At 30.8% G+C, this 16,012-nt stretch overlaps 1 protein-coding gene across 11 annotated transcripts in view; it reads right to left on the bottom strand.

Annotated features, from left to right (window-relative positions):
- CAP (Cbl-associated protein) overlaps positions 1-16,012 on the bottom strand; it is a 133,850-nt gene that overhangs the window by 86,451 nt on the left and 31,387 nt on the right. The window lies entirely within an intron of this gene.

Raw genomic sequence — 16,012 nt, 5'->3', positions numbered from 1 at the left:
AATTGTCACAGTTAGTTAACTATTTTTTAAGATTAGAATTAATCCTGGATTTGTTGGATTAATTAACTATTGCCATGCAAATTCTACGCTACTCGACCTGTGTCACAATAATTAATGAAATACAAAAATTTATTATTTGCAAATGAAATATTAATTCCATTTTTTTGTAATTTGTTATTTATTATTTAAAATAAAATTTATTCAACTCTGAATAATATGGGTATTAACGATTTTAAATGTTTTTTTTTGTGATGATTGCATTTGTCACTGTAGTTACTAAAATTCGAATTTTATGCCTTTATGGGAAAAATTACTACATGAAACACAGAGCAATTCGAAATGATAAATGAATTTTACCCTTAACTGGTGTACTGGGATTATGATATTGTTATTGTATTTTATTTTGAAGTAAAAGTTTAATTTTCCACGATTTTATTCCATACACTAGCTAAGAATAAAATACTAACGCAACGTTTATCTAGAATTAAATTACTATTCTTTTTTCCACATTTTATTTAGGTCTATCATGACCTTAGTACATCAGTCATTTTTGCGAAAATCATTACATCAGTTAATGCTGCCATATTATTTTTTAAATTATTAAAAGGAGAAATAGTACTTCTTATAATTGATACAGAGAATTTTAAATTTGCATAAAAATCTGCATACTTTTTTTCTCTTGCCATAGCGTTCCCCTAGGAGCCGTTGCAACGATATTACTTCCGGGGGAAAAATCCGCAGTCTAGCAATAACTAAAATGGATTCTATGTTTGTACTAATTAAATGTAAGAATGCCGAGTTTGCATACATTAAAAAATTCTAGAATCAAACGTGGTATTTCTTTGATAATAATTAAAATACACATAATGTATTTTATTTTAATAATCTAATTTAGATTCTAGATTCAAACGTGGTATTTCTTTGATAATAATTAAAATACAGATAATGTTCCACGCTGAGCGTACCATGAGAATTTCCGCCAAACTGATTTATCCACTGAAACTGATGATAATAGAGAACTCTGTATACGAGAGAGTAGGAAATCTTGGAATTACGGTGCAATTACATGTATCCTCGATCATGTACGAGATATAAAAATAAATGTAATAACACAAACGAGATATGAGAATAGACATAATACTTCATAGAATAAACTTTACATTTTATAAGCACTCAGGGTCTGACTGTCTTACCGACTCAATATTCACGACTGATTTTAGCGTCCTCTTCTCACGAACGACGGTCAACTACGACACTATTCACTGAAGTAGTATGGAAAAGTAAAAGCAATGTGTGGGTGTAAATGAACGTGGTTTGTTAACAGCCCTCGTCCCAGATGCAGGAAACTCAAAACGGAGCATACTGTGACATTTATCTACTTGTACTGATTATATTAAAGCTTTAAACTCTTTAGCATTAAACTTTTAGATATTGTTTCCATATTGATATACATAGTTGTTTTACATCTCATCTGCAAGTATCTGATAGTAATCATGAACGATATAAAATATTTTCACGAATTTAAAATAAAGTACAATTATTTATAGTAATATGTGCGATTCAGTTAATTATATAGTTTAAAAATTGTTCGAAAAATCTTATTGGTAGGTTTCTAACATCATTACATCAAGATCTAATTAAGCCTATTTTATTTAAATAACAGCAAAAAATTTCAAAGAAATTATATACGCTTTACTCATCTGTGATTCGAAATAAAATATAGTTGTGAAATATCAATTATCACTAATTATTATAGTCAAAAAAGTTGTTTCTACTCGATTATTAACTTTAAAGTAATGGATCATGCTTTTATTATACTGGAAAACGAATTCATTATACTATTGTTTCCGATTTGAAAATAGTAAATTATACGCAGACATAAATATTTAATAAAAAACAAAACTGATCTTAATATGCAAATAGACTGAATTTCTCTATAATGTATTATGAAATAATGTTTCACGTTGTCTAAACGTTTACACTAATAATAATTCATTTTGACGATACTTAAATTCATGAAACTATCAAATCGTATTTATACACTGTTATTTGTCATAAACACTATCCTCATCGTTTAAATATATGCATCAAATGTATTAATAAATTGTTACAAAATTATCTTGGTTCGTAATTGAAATAAAGTATACTCGATTCATATTAATAATTTTAACTTTGCGTATGACACGGAAAACGCAATGGGATTTCCAGATGATCAAAAATCAGACAGAAAAATAAATTGCATGTTGGGTCTATGTTCATATTTCGCCTGTTCCTCAATACTGCCGAATACCAATCTCCAAGAAAAGATTATAAAATTATTTTACTTTTTGAGAATATCTCAAACAATATTATTAATTGTCATGTCTTTTAAACCCTATTGTAGAGTAAAATCAAATAAAATTTATAATCGATTTATAATCTTATAACAATTTATAATCTTATTTTATGTACTTTGTTCAATTTCTTATTTTCAATAGAATTTATTCATGAAATATTAGGCATATATTTATACAGAATGAAATGTCAATGAAATTAATACCTCAGTCCCGGTTGTGTATAAATGTATGCGAATTCAATGCATTCTAATGTAACAGGTACACAAAATTCCTTATAAAAGTTCATTTAGTTTTACTTTCTATTATCAATTGTAAATGAATTTTAAACCACGACGAAAAAAAGTTTGCAAATTTTTATGCTTTTATTTAAAAATTCTGCATAATTCGAAATGTATATAGCACAGAAACGTGGCAGACCATACTTGTTTAGATCAATAAGAACTAAGAGGCTCGTGCTTCAATTTATAAATTTCTTTTCAATTCGAACACTTCTAAAACAATCTATGCACCATAAATATGTATATGGTGTTCATTAATAGTAAACCTCAAACACAACCTGTTCTTTGCACAGAGTCATTTAAACTAAACAAACTCCGTTCCGGCGATTGAAACTTTAGTTAAGACGTCGTTAAACCCCATAATAACTATTCCTCCGCCATGTGACGAGTGTCTCGAGGTTAAATGGGATCACTAGCGCGTTGGTACTACTTGCAGTTAATTACGCAAAGCCCTATCAATTGTACGATTCGTCGATCTCACCCTGAATTAATTCAATTTAGACGAGACGAGTATCAAGCCAGCCACAGAGTATGTACATTGTCCACTGTCTAACAAGCAACTCAAGCTGTTAGTACGTGTCCATCGAGAACGATAGAAACGCCCACTAACATTATCGGCGTCGGAGAGGAAAATATCAAATTTAACGAGAAACAGATGCTACTTTTCATCGATTATCAACATTTGTGCCAAAATGTCGTGCATACTTAACTTTTATTAACTAGTAATTATCCTTACTTAATCCTCTATAACTGAATATTATACAAAAATGTAAATAATTATATAGAAACTTATTTTCAATCGAAGTGACCCTAGAACGAGCCCCTTCTATTTTTCGACATAAATGACATTATGAGGTTGCGGATAACTCAAAATAAAATCTTAACAACTAATAACTTTCTCATTTTAATTAGCATCGAATACTCGACGCTTTTAAAAATATGTTATAGATATATGATAGAAAAATCCATTTTCCTTGAAACTTGCTGTATTTTTAAAAGAAACATTCGGTCAAAATTTAATGACACAAGCACTGCGATATGGAAGCAGCAACGAAAATACCTTTATTAAATACAGCTTATAACGTTTGTATCACCATTAAAATAGTTCGAAGAAAAAAGACAGAAACATTTTCACTTATCAGGGCGAAGCCTTGAGCAGTGTAATCTCCTTTTTACTAAATGCGGCGAAAAGTAAATAAATGAAGATCTCTCTCTAATATGTATAAAAATAAGGACCAAAGAACTAAGGAAAACAGAAAATCTTCTCAAGTGTGGAATGAGAAAATGTCTAACAAGCAGATAAAATGTGAATTTGCGATTGTCGCTCATCTTCATTAAACATAGGTTAAAATTTAATCTATTCTTACGCAATCTACTTTGGTATCATAAAATTCATTCCTTTATAATCTTTCTGCAAAAGTTACATTACTATCAAGTCGGTAATACCAACAGATGAATGTTCGAGGGAGAAACCCGGTTTACCAGCTTGAAAAGCACAAAATTAAAGATTTTTTGCTTCAGTAAATAGTAGCGTACGCAGGGATTACATCTCTAAAGTTTTCAGTAGTAACTCGAAGCAGTTATGTAGATACAGCTCGCGAAACAGTAGTGAATCGCGTTGATAGCTACACCTGCAGAAAACTTTAAATGCGTTTTTCGTCGAAACTAATTCGAAATAGGTGAGCGCGATAGAGAAAGAACGATTCGATTAATTGAAACGTCCTGATGCACACACAGCTTAATAACAGTTTATCGTCGACGAACCTAAAACTTAATTGCTAAAATAAATTAAACCACTCTTCACGTCGAATCAATATGCAATGTGGCAAACATTGCAAACTCTTGCTCAAAATCCTACCAATTTTACAATTTTATATTTTTCTCAGGTTTTGTAGATTATCATTTTGTAGAACTTCGTTTTCTTTTCCTACTTATGGTAAATGTTAAAGACTATAAATAAATAAATTATATATTTATCAACTAAATATAATGATTTGAAATTAATAAAAATAGAAATTAAATTGAGCTAAGTCAATACTCAGCACAACATAAAGTACTAGATAAATATTTTTTGAGTCAATTTTCAGAAACAGAAACTAAATAAAAATATATCTTTGCTAGTAACAATGCTCTTAAATTCAAGTAAAAAACGAGTCTATTTATTTCGGTAGTATCGACTTCTGCAGTCCAATATCACATAAAGTCCTCGGAAGCATTTTTAGCTGCTCCTCGATTATCGAAAATCTTTTTCCGTAAGAACCTGTCAACGTGCTTTGATTAATGGTGTGAGCAGTTCCTGTGGTCTTATTCGCCATTTTCAACAGATTCAATAAAATCACTCGAACTTGCACTTTTCTACCATTAGTTCGGCAGTATCATATCGATAAAACGAAGTAACGAAAACAGAAATCATTTCTACAAATCGATACAGCAAACTTCGCTCTTTATAATAGTACAGCACATTACGATATTTAAAGAACAATTTGTTATAAAATAGACACCCATGACTAGGGTGATCAAAATCGCAATTACTTTTACACTGACTTAACAAAAGCTCAAATTGCAGAGATTGTGTCAAAATGACGGGTTCCAAATTTTTTAATTTGCAACTGTTGAGAATATAAAGACACATTTACGCAGAAATTCAATAACTTTATATCTTTAAACATATACTAACCCATTGCAAAATCTTATGAAAATATTTAACAAAATTATATCTTTAAAGGTATACTATCCCTTTGCACAACAAAACTGATAATAATGATGGTGCAGTTAAAATTAACAATTTTTGTTTCATAGAATCTATATCAACGGAATCTTTTACCAAATTCTTCCCACTTATATAAATTCACGTAAAACAGTCAATGTTAGTGTTCCGTAGATCCAGCGTTAACTATGAGTACCTGAGAAGCCGGAACACTGGAATGCGCACAGGCTACTCGGAGAGAACGAAATTATTTGATTGTCATCCGTGTGATACTCAGGAAGACGGTATGTCTCGGGTATTTATTGTCTGACTGCGAGTGGGTTACACAAAAGGCAACGAACGCGAGAATGCCGTCTCGTTACGTGGTACTTGGTACACTTCGAAAACATCAAGTGTGAGCCTCGAATAAAGAATCTCGTTTACAATACGAAATTAACATACTTAGTGACTCGAAATTTATTACATTCTAACAACAATATAATAAACGTAGATTGTTATGATCTCCTTTTAGAGAAGAAAGGGAAGACATGAACAAAAAATATATATCTGGTGCGATTGGGGTTTGCAACGAGATGTACAGCTAATATAACTGAATACTAGCCTATGGTGATTGTACTTCATATTACCATATTACCAGATTAATATTTGATATTTATTAATATTAATATTAATATTGCCCAACTCTGTTGCAAAGACACATCGTTGAACATAATAAAAATTAATTCATTAATGGTCATTTGTTTTAACTAATTAATAACCCTATTAATTCTTAGTAAGAATTTTGATAAAACGTATTAAAAAAATACGACTACCGTGCTAACGGTTGTCATTTATAAAGAAAACATTAATACAGAAGTGAATAGGTTTGTGTTTTCATAAGGTTTATAATGAGAAAATTTACTCTGATTCAAGGAAAGATTGAATCACCCCTAAGTGTGAAGGAAATTGGACAAATTGTGTTTTAATAAAATATTTACGTAACATACTGTAAAGTACTACTTTTATTATTTAATATACGCTCAACTAATTCTTTTAACAATCATATTCCTAATTTTGTTCAAATATTTTCTGCTAGAGGTAATACCAGTGATAGCTTCAAACAAATAGAAACAATTGGAAACAATTTCCACTTAAACAACTAATAATAACTAATAACTAATAACAAACTAATAACAACTAATAATAATTAATAACTCCTTATAAATAATTTATACATGGTATTTACACTACAAATGATAATAATTTATTCAACATGCTAACTAGAACTGGATCTTCGAAAAAATCTTAGATAAACGACTAATATTATTAAACATTGTTTCAGCGAATTCAACCAATTTTAAATGTCAGTGGATGTGTACATATCTCAGTCGAGTTCAATGGTTCTCACTTTATCTCTCGAATCAGAAAAAGTCAGATAGAGAAAGAAAACAATCAGTAATTGTTAGATCTCCAACTTCCTGGATACTGGTCGCGATAAGATTCTGGTCCTGCGATCACTTAGCGGGTGCTGCTGTACTAATTCTAAAAAAGGTCCAGTTATTAAAAATAGGTACATGAACTTTCACCCTATCCCCATGAAACACTTAGTTAATATGCCATAAATATCCTCCCCTTGCATAATTGATGTAAGGGTGCACTTCTATTGGATATTTATTATATTTATATATGTACGTAGATGATGCGACAGCTAATTATAAAAGAATCAACATAGAAATACCATTTATCACTGTCTTTAAATTCAAATAATGTCTTTTAAAAGCTATTCTTCTTAGCTCTAAAATAAACAAATAAATTTATAGTTAGGAGAAACAACAACAATTAATAAACAGTGAAAAGCTGCATAAACCTCACTTAAAGATTGATAAAAACTTAAATGAATAGGAAAATTTGAGACAATAAATCAGCACCGTAAAATTCTTTAAACCTTTTTGTTGTTTCTTATTCGATCCACTCGTGTTTGCCATAACTGCATATGACTGACAGACTAGTCAGTACCATCAATGTGAGAGTTAAAGTTTAATCGACAAATAAACAATTGCAGGTGTAATTTATCGACAGAAAGGCTAGGTAGGTGTGGCGCTGTTCACGCCAGGGAAGCTCGTGTCGTAAAGGGAATGCTGGTTTTTCACAGCGTCGTCCCCGCGAGGCAAGAATAGGGCGAACACGTATTAAATTCAGCAGTATACCTGTCTATCGGGGGATGTATAGCTTCACCAGCTCTGGATTTCACCTATTTCGTGAATTTAATGGACACAGGAGACTGCAATACATTTGATCGACATGTATGGATGCAATACATAAGTACGCCGAGCTATCATCTGCACCTATGTCAGCTATACAATGCCGAATTTCGAGGTCCAGATGATTCCAGAATGGCCAGTGTGCATAGTTTCTAAAACTCTACGGGTTGCGGGACATAATGCATCAATCACTATTGAAATTGGCATCACAGATCTAGTAACATTATCCCGTGATACTGGTTATCATTGCTAGTAGGATAATCCTGCTTTATTACTGACTGAGCAGAATAGATGGAGTCACCTAGCCTATATATATTTTACCCAGGCTGTTAAGGCACCGGGAAATAGGCTCGCCCTGCAACCCCGTGTATCTGACCACTCATGCTTCTAGTTAAGATATACAGGGTGTCCCGAAAATGTTACAAGCCCTTGAAAAGGGTGTTCTCTGAGGTGATTTGGATTGAAATAACTTTTTCCTTGGAGAAAATTGTTCTCTGCGATTTTTGAAACGAGTTATTACGTTAGCAATTAGCTGTTTTTAACAATTATTTGTTAAAATACTCGTTAAAAACGGCTAACTGGTTAAGGATATCAGTGTACTTCGATATTCTTTGTTAAATTATATATTTTATAAAAGTATCGCATTTAAACAAAGTATGAAGAAAATCAAATTATATACAGTATAATTTACAGAAGCTTGCACATTTTTCATAGAGATTGTAACAGCTAACTGGTTAACTAAAAATATGGACCAATCAGGGAGCAAGTACTGTCTTAATCGTATGTAACTAAGAGCAATGCTGAAATGAGAAAGAGGAACTCTTTGAATCGCATAGAGTTAAAAATGTACTTTTAATTCCCTTGCTAGATGGATGCTTTTGAGGATTCCATGTCAGCGTTGGGTAGACTCATTAAAATTCTTCTCCTCTTTGAAATAAATTACTTTCTTTGAAATAAATTACTTTCTTTGAAATAAATGACTTTCTTTGAAATAAATGTTGATCCTTTTACTGGATCTACTATAAGGGCCTAATAATTTTAATTGTCTGCTAGAAAATTAGCATTTAGATGGAGTGCTTGTAGCTCTGGGTTGAAGTGGACCTTTGTCATCTGAGGTTTAAGCTAGTTCTTGGGACTCACAAATTTAAAGATACTGCATTGAATACCATAATGCAGCGTTAATTTTCCCATACTTGTAAAACAAAGAACAAATGTCAGACAATCTATTGAATTGCCTTTTTTATTTTATCTTTTACTTTATATTTATTTTATATTTATTTTATCTTTTATTTTATATTTATTTTATATTTATTTTATATTTATTTTATATTTATTTTATATTTATTTTATATTTATTTTATATTTATTTTATCTTTTGTTTTATATTTATTTCGTCTCTTATTTTATATTTATTTTATCATTTATTTTATTATTTCGTTTTTCTATCATTTCAACGTTATTTTAACTTTTTAATTAACTTAAGAAAGAACAGAGTTTTCAATTTTACGAAACACAAGATATTCAAAACGTGTTACTTATCTTATGTAGAATGTGCATATAAATTATTCATTACCGACGATACTTTCTAAAGAGAGTGTATACAATAAGTAGTTATGTTCGTGAATAAATTTCTTAGGCTTTCTAGGTTTATTAAATCTGAGAGGCTTTGTTAGAAAGAAACACACAGGATCACGGTTGTGATAAATCGCTTGAAATATCTCAGATGAAAGTAAATTAAAAGCAGCCAAATGATAATTACAATGTAGAAACATGGAAATAAAAACAAACTTAAAAATCGCATCTGTATTACATATATATGTGAACTCTTAAAATAATTATTGAAAATTTTATTCATTTGGATTGTAAAATATCGACATTAATATGCAAATAAACTTATCAATTACTGCTTTTACATTTTCTAAAAGATATTGTATAATTATTATAATTAAGTATTTATGTAGAAAATAATATATAGGAACATTTTATTAAAAATATCTATTATTTAAAATCAATCGTTTGTTAATTATATATATATCAATAACAATATTATACAGCCTTGAGTGTACAACAATGTTTAGGATTATAAAAGAATTACAATTATTTCAGCACCAAATTAATAAAAGCCGAAATAGTAGAGGTTGTGTCAAAATGTGACGGGTTCTAAATTTTTAAATTAGCAACTGTTGAGATTATAAAGACACATTTACGCAAAAATTCGATAACTTTATATTTTTAAATACATATTAACCCTTTGCAAAATCTGTATCAATGCAATTTTGCATCAAATTTTACACAAACAGCCTAATTACTTCCAACATTGTATCATTTTATATTTTCTTTAGAGCACAGACTTATTACTTCGTGAATAAATACGTTCGAATTTTTGATAGGTCATTAGAGCAAATTCTCCGACTGCAATTCACCAACGCAACAAAACTGTACATTAACATCACTCAATTGTTGCTCCACACACTTCAGCACTAACCAACTAAAAGTTTCTAAAAATTCACAATTAATCATAGAGTATTATACCATACTTGATTAAACCTCATATCCCGTTTTCAAGCGTTAATTATTTTCTTTCAGCAGCGTATTTTTTCATTTCCTGGTCCCTATCCAATCTCGCCTAGATTTTAATTATTTTTTCCGAACAGAACAGCTCGCACCGGCAGCCTTCCTGCTTTTTTTCTTAGCATCGGTAGAGTGACCTTCGACTGACGAGCTTCAGGAAAACGTAGTTAGTTTTAAAATAGACATTTGCTCGTCGCGTCTCAAGTTTCGCGCGAATTCTGGCGGAAGCCGACACGCGCCGGCATACGGTTCGATTCAAATTCAAATTTGCACTGGGCCGAGGCGAAATTCAAATTTCAACGGACCTATTCGAATGGTAATACACGTGGCGCGGGTTAAGGACAAGCGGTACCTACCAGCGATTAATCTCCGATTGTTGGGACGTTCGTGGTGCAACAGCGGGCGGAGGACTCACTAATTACACCCATGCACTAGCCTAACTTATTCAGAGAACGTCATTCCGTTTTATGGTCCACCGTACTTTTCTCTTTTCCTGTTTTTTTTTTTTAATTTTATTTCGTTGCGATGATGGTTCACGAGATCAACGACAACGAATCGGTCGATGTCGATAGCGTCGAGACGGTTAGTTCACTGCGTCCGGCTTGTTGCGAGCCACCGGCCAGCACCTAGGACAATATTAGCATCGCCGATTTGTAAGCGTCTCTCCCTCTCTCTTAGTCTCTCTTTGCCGGCATTCTGACGTATTTCGCGTTTGTCCCTGTTCCTCTTTCCGGATACCTAGCCGTCTGCTTTTTGCCCTCTTTTCGCCGTTAATTTACGGTTAATTTTGAACCTCGTTATATTGTACTTGGCTCGTTACGTAGTTCCCTCAGGTCCAAGGACTTCTTTCGGGAGGTTACCAACAGGGCTGGATACGTTTCAAGTAAAAACTATTGAAACACTTTTATTTTAAACTGCGTTCCGAGACTTATTTTATTTCCGTTTTACATACAAGAATTTTGGAAAATACCGGTTCGTTATTTGGTAATGTTAATTGAAAGAATATTTTCTGTAGGATGTATTAGAAATTATTTGTTATACTATTCGGATTGATTATTTTGAATAATATTGGAAATAATTTAAATAATATTAGAACTAGTAATAGGAAACTATTTCAAATCGCATTAGAAATTATTGTTTAGGATTATTTTAAATAATTTTCCAGATCTATTGGAAATAATTATTTTGCATATTTCGTGGGTATATCTGTATGAAAAGTAATTATTTTAAATAACATTTTCATGAGTATACATGAGAAATAATTATTTGAAATGACACCTTCTTGAACGTGTATGAGAAATAATTATTTTAAATAATATCTTTTTAGGTATATATATGAAAAATAATTATTTTAAATAATGTCTTCTTGGATTCAGATTATAATTCTTTGAGTATATATTGAATATAATAATTTCAATTAAAACATTAAGCCGTTAAGCTTAGAATATAAAGCCAATTCAAATATTACTTACTTAGAAATAGCTGGATTGATATGATCAATAAATAAATAAAATGGTCTCTTTATTTCCCCTTTAGTCTATAAATCGATACAAATTCTCAAGATATCGGAAATTTTTCGCAGGAGGGTGCCTGCATGACGTTGCAGATGAGACTACTTGCCTAATATATGGGAGGCTCAGAAGCCAATCAGTGGAAGTCGCTTAGTATGTAAAGTAACGCAATTAAGTCTTTTAAAATTTAGTTAATTACACAAATATTATATTAGTGCTTAGTAAGGCGTAGAACAATATATTTTTTAAGGAACGACATACTAGTTGAATATTGCTTTATCAACAATGAAGAATTTCACGAGTTGTAAATAAATTAGATTTACAATAATTGGATTCTAAACCAAAAGTGAAAAATGTAGAATAGAGTACAAGATAAAAGTACAAAATTTAGAAAATTTAGAAAACAGTAGAAATTGTAGAAAATAAATAGAAAACGTAGAAAATTTAGAAAACAACAGAAATTGTAGAAAATAAATAGAAAATAAATAAAATATGTAAAAAATGTAAAAAAGAATAAAAAATGTAGAAAATGTAGATAAGCGTAAAAGATGAGAGTATTAAAGATTGCTTGGCTATCTTTTATGTAAAATATAAACAATTTGTGTTTGAATATATCTCAATTATATTCATGTTTAGCAAAATCTATGGATTGATTATTGCGGAATATATTAATCTGATTTAACATGTACTCAACACGCTAGAGGCTTGACATCCTCAAAAAGGATTGATCTCTATGGGCCCGTGTGCACAGAGGTATCTGACATTTTGCCAAGCGCGTATTTTGAAGTATGCGTACATCTGGAGAATATTTGAGCTGTAAATTTCAATGAGTACGCTATTGTCGATCTGTTTTATTTATTTAATTACAAAAGGGGCTACTGATATTGGGTTTAGTAGTTCTGGTTAATACAACTTCAATGCGGTCAAAATCAAATACAATTGTTTAGTTTCAGTGAGTAAATAGGACAAAAAAAAGGTTAAATCATATTTATCACATTCCAGCATTACCAAATTCAAATCAAAAGAGTAATTTCGATAGATACGATATTGTAAATAATATTGAATGCAATAACAATTAGTCAATATGAAGAAGAAATATAAGAAATAATTTTATTCATCCATTTGTATTTATAAGCAACACAAAACAACGTTTAATTCAAACAATAAATTAATATAAATAATTTGTTTCGAGAGAATTTTTAAATTCTGAAAATCAAACTACGATTATTAAAATATTTTCGATAGAATAAGAAATTTTAGCAAAACAAATGTATTTGTTTGAACAATCTGCAGGGTAAAATGAGATATTTTTAATTTTGTGTTTTATGGAATGAAAGTACAGTGAATGAAGAAAGAGTACTACAATGCAAGAAACTATTATATTATTAAATTCAATTTATCTTTGATTTAATTACGACACTTCGAATGTAACAAAGTACATCGCCCCCAAAATGTTCACAAAAACAATATCGTTTTACTATTCTAAATATTCCCTAAATAAAATCTTGTTTTTAAATAGAATATAAAAACATGATTGCACACATAAGTTTATTAACAATATATACAAGATTCAATACAGAATTTCGCTACTCGAAATAATAATTTATCCAAGCATTTCAGTCATTAACATGCAGATACAGCAGCTCGTTTACACCCTAACGCGTCGATGGAGGCCAATAAGACGCGCGTACCCATAAAAATCATCTTTGTGAAGGGTTTAGAGAGCTGTTTCATACAATTATAGCATGTATTGTTAATGTGTACATATAAATCGAAAATTTTCTTTCGAATTATACAATTACTCCTTCATCATAAATACATAAATAAATTGCAAACAAATATGTAAATATTGTGTATCAAATGAGATACTAATGTTTTGTACGTAATCTGTAACGGCAAATATGGAGCAATAAATAATGAAGAAAAATGAGTTAGTTATGAAGAAAAAGCAAAACGATGAACGTAATTGTTTTTCATTTTTGTTATCTGTACATCAACAAATATGCTAAATTAAATTATTTTCTTATACTTTGTTCATATACTTTTGAAACAACATGGAATATAAAAAAGATAAACGTAATTAACATTCAAAAATTTTATTTGAATACCTTATACCTTATACCTTATACTATTTACTTATACTTTGCTCATCATGCAATGTGGCAACTATGTAACAATAATGAAGTAGACACAAATAAAATAAACTTTTTGATCTGTATTACACAATTAGTTCTTCATCGCAAATACATAAATTTGAAATTACAAACAAATAAATGAGAAATTTCAAAACACTAATACTTTCCTTATATATTGCTCATAAGTTCTGCTCGTCAGGTCTACATTGTAACAATAATTAAAAAAAAAAGAATGAGTTATAAAGAAGAAGTAGAAAGGTAAACACAATTATTATTCACCAATTTTTTATCTAACCACATTTGTCTCCCTATCAATTCGAAGATGGAAGAATTTAATTGAACTCAATTGTATTCTCATGGTTTATACCTCTGCGTCAGATCTCATCACAATTGACGCGCCACAGGTGACGACGCTCGTTCCCAGTTTTTATGTCTCAACGAACGGTGCAACTTTCGTTTGAACTAGGATGCCCGAAGCAACGAGGAAAGTGTTAGGTTACTTTTCTGTTCCCCTTGAATCCCTGCCGGAAACCGAGAGTTTGCATGTGAAATCAGCAGAAGTGTTACAACCAAGTAAGATTATGTGTTGATTTTAGAGTTCTACCGTCTCTTTTCCTCCTAATGACGTATATCCTGAAATTTCTCAACAACATGTCTATCGTTCATGTCCTACTAAGTAAAATTCACGAATAATTTTTCATAATGTAACGGTTTCGAGAATCCACTGTAAATGTTCTATATTATTGCTAGCATAGGTGACTCTTCATTAGAATAATTAACACATCTCTACTGTACAGTAGTCTCAACTGCTGAATCCTAAATGTTGATTGCTGATTTTTACTTCCATTTTAACACTTCATCTTTTCAATGTTATTCGTATATGTTATGCGTTCAGTATTAGTAATAATAATAACTTTAACGTTGTAATAGTTAAGCTCGTGGCACTATTTTAATAAAAACGGAGCTTCATTTAAGAAACTTTATCATTATCTTATCTCTTTAATTAAACAATGCGATAAAGAAGAAAGAAAACTAACAAAACAAAGTGAATATAATACAAACAAACATTTTAATGAAAATCGGAGATATGTTAAAAATAATTTAATAGAAAAAGTTCAAGAGCAAAGTTCATTAAATACTGCATAATTAATTTAATATATATATATATCGATTTGGTTTGAATCAATTTCATTGTTAAATTAATGATACTCTGCGAAATTGATCTTAATTTGCCAATTCAGTAAAAATGAATATTACGTACATTATTTGTGTTTTTATATTTTGAAAATCGATCTTGAAGGTGCACTTAAGGGATAATAACTAACCTTTTGAGAACAATACCATGACTGTGGTTCCAAAATGATCTGCATAAAAAAAGACAATTTCAAAAATGATGCTGTGCAAAAAAGTTAGAACGCTGTTAACAAATAACACCGTACACTATTGCATTCTAATCTAATCTGTAAGCTCGCGAGAAGCAAAACGGTTTAATTTTCCAGCTGTAAAGTTTTTTATCTTTTAAACCTTTGGTCGTTCGAATAATTACGAACGGTATCACGGACTTAAGAACGCTACTCTCGCGAGTTACTCTCACGTGGATACGTTGCATAAAATTTGTCGGTGTTAGTGCATGTGCAACGGCCAAAGGAATATACATAGAACGTTCCGAAGTAACGGCGGGAAAGAAATGCAATCGCATAAGTGACGCGAGCCATCGAACGTTGAAGCATGTAGTGAACCGAGGCCAAGGAATTTTGCTTTCTACGCCACATCTCTCTTCGCGACTCCCTAATAATCTCGCCGAGCGATTAATCATTATGTCGTTCATTCAAACGGCTTTATTGGGGATGAACGAAAGCAGGATGCTTCGACGAAACCAACCTTCGTCGTACAATAGATACAGGAATATACAGGGTGGACCGTGTAAACAGGATCATGCGAATGTCCTTGATGCTTAACACTTTAAATGCTATTTCAACAAATCTTAAAATTACCAGCAAATCGAAGCAATCTATTCAATGAAATAAAAATTGAAAAATTAACACGTTCAGCGCCGACAATCAATCATTAAAATTCCCACAAAGTCAAAGCAATTTAATTAATTAAACCGAAACTAGAAAGTTAAAATTTATTGTAGTCGATAACATTAGAATTCTTTCGCATCCGAAACATCCTATTCAAATTCAGTTTGTTCGAATATATTAGAATGAAAATGGATTTTCAAAATTGGTAAA

The sequence above is a fragment of the Megalopta genalis genome, chromosome 2 (assembly GCF_051020955.1).
Source record: "Megalopta genalis isolate 19385.01 chromosome 2, iyMegGena1_principal, whole genome shotgun sequence".
NCBI lineage: Eukaryota > Metazoa > Arthropoda > Insecta > Hymenoptera > Halictidae > Megalopta > Megalopta genalis.
Note: the sequence above shows the minus strand (reverse complement) of the source record. Positions and strands in the feature narration are given on the sequence as shown.